Source organism: Malurus melanocephalus, unplaced genomic scaffold, assembly GCF_030028575.1.
Source record: "Malurus melanocephalus ecotype Western Australia unplaced genomic scaffold, MMel_1.1 scaffold_1321, whole genome shotgun sequence".
NCBI classification, from domain to species: Eukaryota; Metazoa; Chordata; class Aves; order Passeriformes; family Maluridae; genus Malurus; species Malurus melanocephalus.
The window spans coordinates 27,949-33,634 of NW_026624553.1; positions in this window are offsets into that span (position 1 = coordinate 27,949).

Genomic DNA, 5,686 nt, shown 5'->3' on the forward strand with positions numbered 1-5,686 from the left:
ATTTCCTGCTGACTCGATTTTTTGGGAATCATGGGATAGATAGGCCATGGATGTTGACTCTGCTTCATTTTGCACTTCTTGCCTACCTTTGACAGCACTGAAGGGTTCAGCATTCTTTTGGCCTTGACAGTTGGGGTTACCAGTATTAATGAGACARATTAATTATTTCATTAAATTAATTATTTAAATAAAGAGTTAACGATGTGATATTTGCCAAAGAAAAGCCTGAAAGCTGCTCTGTGCCACTGACAGTCTGTGCTGCAGGGACCAGTGCAGCTCCTCCTGCTGCAGAGATGTGTCTCTGTTTTGTTAGAGTTATGCACTGCAATGGGTGGTTGTTCTGCTCTAAATTCATACTGTGAAATGTGCTGGAATGTACAGGAAATACCCTGAAATGTATCCTGAAAAACACYGATGGAACTGTGATTCCAATTCTTTCCGTTCACCATTTTATTTATTTGCAGGCTGATCTTATCACTACAGCCAGAGGGCTACAACGGTACCATTTACTGGATAATTGAAACAAAACTGACATTTTCATCTAATAAAACAGGGAATGGGAATTCTTTTCTGATGATTATTTCATTTTTTTTATCTAACTCTGTAATTGCAGTGAAATCATTTCCACACCTGAGCGATTCATTACATTTCCATCAAAACAAACCCACCTATTTTCCAGCCAGCTTTAATCTTCACRCCCTCCCTTTCTATACAAAATCAGCTAACCCTGCTTGGGCATTATTGGGCAGTAAATAGTTTGCATCTTTTATGGTTTGCTGCACTTTGTCTGTGATTGCCCTCCYGTCAGGGATTTGTTGGGCCACGTGGCCGTGGCTCTTTTGTGGAGGTGTCGCTGCTCCTGTGAGCTCCCATTTGCAGGCACAGCAAAAGTGATGTGTCAGGGCACAGCGCTGAATAGAGCTGTGGAGGTGCAGGGAAGGGGTGGYTGGTGTTGTTTTTCTCAGTAAAATTGAGTTTAAAGCTTTTGCTTTGGCTGTGGCAGCGTGAGGTCAATATTGTTTAAMACCTGATGGTTGTGCTGCCAGGCAGAGGCTGGAAAAATGGGAAAACAGGGAAAAAATGGGGAAAATCTCACAAGAGAGCACAGGGTGTGAAAATCCTAACCTRGGTCATGCTGGTGGGGTGTGGAAGGAGGGATTTGCTGCCTCTTGTACCATCAGATGAGTCCTAAAGACACAAACCATCCTTTCTATTTTGTAATCTGTCCCCAGCCAAAAAAAYGCTCACCTGAGTTTCTTTTGAAGATTGTTTCTTTAAAGGAAAAAGATTCATTTTGCTGCTGAAGGAAAATTGAAGGGCAGAGGGTGCTGGGAAGGCAGGGCTGGGTTTGGCAGCTCCTGTGTGAATGTGTGCCATGAGATTTGGCTGGGGCAGGTCCTCGCAGAGCTCATTAAGTGCTGCTCATCAGTCAGGGCTGGGATCCTGCAGCGCCTCAGAGCTTTGCTGCAACCTGAGAGGCCACTAAAGTGCTTCAAACAGACCTTGTCCTGCAGGATCCACTGGGAAACAGCACATTCCCCATCCCTGCCCATTTCCCCATCACTTCTGGTGATTTTTTTTGGCTTTTCTCACAGGGCAGCTTTGCCTTTGTGTCYCTCAAGGCTCCTCATTTTATCACTTTGCTGCTAGGTCGTGGTTGTCACAGGATTCCAGAGAATCTCTCAATGGTTTGACACCTGCACACAGCTCTTGACAGAACAGCTCTCTCCCACCCCATCTTTCTGTTCCAGGAGATGTTTTCTGGGAATGTCTGACTTCCTGAGAGGTGTGAAATCTCAGTGCRTCACAGAAATAATAGGAACAATATGAACGATGCCTTTTCTGTTAAAATCACCTTGTGTGGTGTGAGCAGTTACTGGATGATGCTAAGCACTTCGTGAAAACCCACATTAATTATTCTGGGAGCTATTCTTTATATTGTTTTTTGCTGTTGTAGTGAGTCACCGTGCTTGGAGCAGGGAGAGCAATTACCTCTGACTCATCAGAGAAGGAAGGAAGAGCCCGATTTTCTGCTCTGGAGACAGGTAATTCAGTCAGAYTGACAGATAGGGTTTGAACACTCTGTTAGCCCAATTCCAGCGTGGGTTATAGCCGTAAGAAATCCCTTTTTTCCCTGTTTTCCCCCAAATCTACAAAGTTGCATTTTTCTAACAGTGACTCAAAACCTGCGCTTGTCCAGCTGAGCTCAGCCGTGTGGGCCTGTTACACCCTGGAGAAAAGGTCACATCCCACACCTGCATTTTCTAAAGAAAGCTCTGTTGCTGGGCTCTGTCTGACAGGGCTGGGTTTATTTTCAGCCCCAGTGGCCGTGGGGAGTTCAGGCACTGAGCTGGAGGAGAGCTCAGGAACAAGGTGTTTACGGAGTCACTTCCTCCAGCTTCGCATTTGACACTTTGGATTCTTGGCTCCTCTTTGGCCATTTCGTTTGATGGTGCTGGTGARACCCATTTTCTCCAGCAGGTGCTGTGAAAATTTCCCTCTGTCAAGGGGAAATTGAGGAACTGGGGGCTGCTCAGCCACAGCCTGTGCTGTTAGAGAGGAGCATTCCTCACCTGCAGCTCAGCCTGGGACCCCAAATTCTGTGCCCTTCAGTGCTCTTCAGGCTTCTGCTTGAACCCTGCACAAATTCCTATTAATCCAATCAATCCTTGCTGCTGCTCTGGAACTTTTCCAGAAGTTCCATCCTTTCAGTCCCCAAATTCAGGCTCTTGCTCTGCCTTTAAAGCAAGGTCTCTGCAGCRTTGGCAGTTCTGTGCCACCATCTCAGGGCAGAAGTGCTGCCCAAAGCAGAAGTGCTGCCCAGGGCATTCTTTTCCTGGCTGAGCAGCTCGGGGAGGGCTGTGTGACACCAGAGCAGGGGTTTGGCTCGGTTTTCCGCTCCCACAGGCTCCCGGGGCAGCAGCAGGCAGAGATAAAGGGCTCAGCGTGGTGGGGAAGGGAGGCACCCGCTCCCCGCAGATCCCCGTGCTGATCCCGGTGCTGATTGCAGAGCGGGGCTGGGGGGCCCAGAGGAAGCCGCAGTCACTTCGCAGCAGGAAGGAAAAATGACCACATGGAAGGGTGGTTAGAGCAGGGGGCAGGGGACAAAGRGAAAATGCTCTTTGGCACTGAGGGATTTGCTGTGGGGTTGGTCATGGGYATTGGGTTTTACCAGGATGCTTTTCATGCCTCTTTTAATTTGCATTTTTAATCCAGCTCAGTGGTGTGGTTTATTGTGAGAGGTTCTTCATGGGGCAGGAAATAGGGGGCAGTTAAGAGATTAATATGAWTTTTTTATCATCATTCTCTGCTCTGGCCAGCCTAGTGCTATCAGTGTTTTCTTCAGCCTAATTTCTGAAAATAAATGAAYTCCCTCACAGCCTAAAACTGGAACAAAGCTGCAATGTGAGGCACATCCCCCGTGGCCCCAGGACAGGTGTCCCTGTCCCCGCTGTCCCACCGGATCCCTGACCTTGTGCAACACAGGAAAAGCAGCCCCAGGTGCTCTCACGTGGCCAAGAGCCCCAGGAATGGCCTGGCCCGTGTTTGTCACAGCAGCCACAGCACGTGGGGGACACAGGAACACAGCTGGGAGCCACATGGACCTTGGAAAAAAGGATGGACATGGGGTTGTTTGCTTCCAGGCTGCCAGAACAGAACTTCCTGGATCTGCATCTCTTCCCTCAGATCGGGGCCAGCTGCTGACATTGCTGACATTGCTGCCTGCCCTCGTGAGCTGCTCGTGCTCTGCAGTGACACCTGAAGGGACAAGAACCTGCTCAGGTTTGTGTCCTGCTGATGTTCCTGCCCACAAGGAATGAATTCAGAGCCCAGTTCCTGCAGGATCCTTTGGCAGAAGCAGCTGCAGCCCCATTTAGGTCTGTGATGGGCAGTGGTGGAGCCAGGACAGGGAGCAAAGGCACTTCTCAGGGAGCTGACACTTCAATATTGGGATTTTTTAGTTATTTTGCTGGATTTTCCTGTGAAAGGGACCCCATAGGCCATTCCAAAGGTGGTCACTTCAATTGTGCCCAAATCATGTGGGCAACAACATTCCACGAAACATTCCACGAGACATTCCACGAGACATTCCACAATCCAGCACAGCTCAGCGATGAGCTCCTTCCCTTCCAAACATTTTGGTACCTTCTCCCTGCCACTGGGAGCCCATTTCCTGCCCTTTCATCCTCTGCCTTTTTGATCTCAGCCTCGCTGGTGGGGGTTTTCTCTATTTCTGTTTTCTTGTCTCAGGCAGCTTTTGTCCCCCCACACTTCCAGTTCCTGAGGCTGCAGCTGGCCCGGCCGGGGGGCAGCGAGGTCACACTGGGTGTGCGTTGTTTTTGGGGAGCTGAGGGAAAAACGATGGCTCCGGGGCAGGGATGGATTTTCCAGGTCAGGAAGGGAAGGTGAAGGTGGAAGCAGAGCAAAGCTCACAGCCAGGTTTGCTCRGACAGGGAAGGGAGGCTGGGCTGGAGGCAGGGTTTGGAGCTCCAGTCCCAGCTGAGGCATGGGGTTGGATGTGGCTGAGTTGTGGCTCTGGGTTTCTCAGGTTTTCCATGAGGTCTCTTTGCTGGTGAAGRTCCTGGAATGAGTGAGGTGACTCCAGAGGCTCCTCATCCCTGGAAATCCCAGAATCCCCGGATGGTTTGGGTRGGAAGGGACCAGTTCTGCCCCCTGGCATGGACAGGGACAGCTTCCACTTGCTCCAAATCCCGTCCAGCCTGGCCTTGGGCAGTGCCAGGGATCCAAGGACAGCCCCAGCTTCTCTGCGCACCCTGTGCCAGGACCTCCCACCCGCCCAGGCAGGAATTCCTTCCCAAAATCCCATCTAACCCAGCCCTCTGCGTTTAAAACCATCACCCCTTGTCCTGTCGCTCGGCCCATACAAAGATTTCTGGAAAACCCCAACCCCGTGCCCAGAGACAGGAGCAGAGAGAACAGGAGCAGCAGAGCCCGTGGGTTTGGATCACAGTGGATCCCTCACTGCCCACAGCTGCTTTGGTTTTCATAAGGAATGAAATCASCAGCTCCAGGCACACTGAATTCCCTCCATCCATGCGGGAATGTGGCTCCTGTGCTGCCCTCCCCTCTCCCCCCGAGACGTTCCTGTGTCACAGCCACCCCTCATTGGCCCAGGAGCTGTCTCCAAGGCTTGGAGCTGGGGGTCACGTCATCACTGTGAGTAATAACTCGCTGCTGACTGTTTCCTGGGAGGAAAGGAAAGGCAGGAAGGAAAAACAACTGGTCAAAATTTCCACTCATGACCAAAAAAAAAAAAAAAATTTAAAAAGAGGAAATAAAAGGAAAGCATGAATCAGAAGAGCTGGTTTCATTCAGGAACACGGAATTGTACAGAGCGATGAGGAACTGACCTCTGTAGCAGGAGTGTTTATGCTCTTYATTTATTTGTGGGACAGTTTGGCATAAACAGAGTGTACGTGACAATATTCCTGACTTTTTGTCTGAGCTCCATCAGCCTGGCACAGCCTGACATCCAGAGGGTACCACTGGACCACGCTGGTGCTCCTTGACTTGGATCCAGCCGTGTTTCCCTGGATGGGGGGATTTGGGGGATCCCAGGGCATCTCTGGCCACCTGTGAACCCCCTGTCCCCAGGAGGGGACAACGAGGCTTCTCCTGAGAGGGATCACCAGATCTGCAGTGCAGGAGGAGGAGAAGGAGGAAC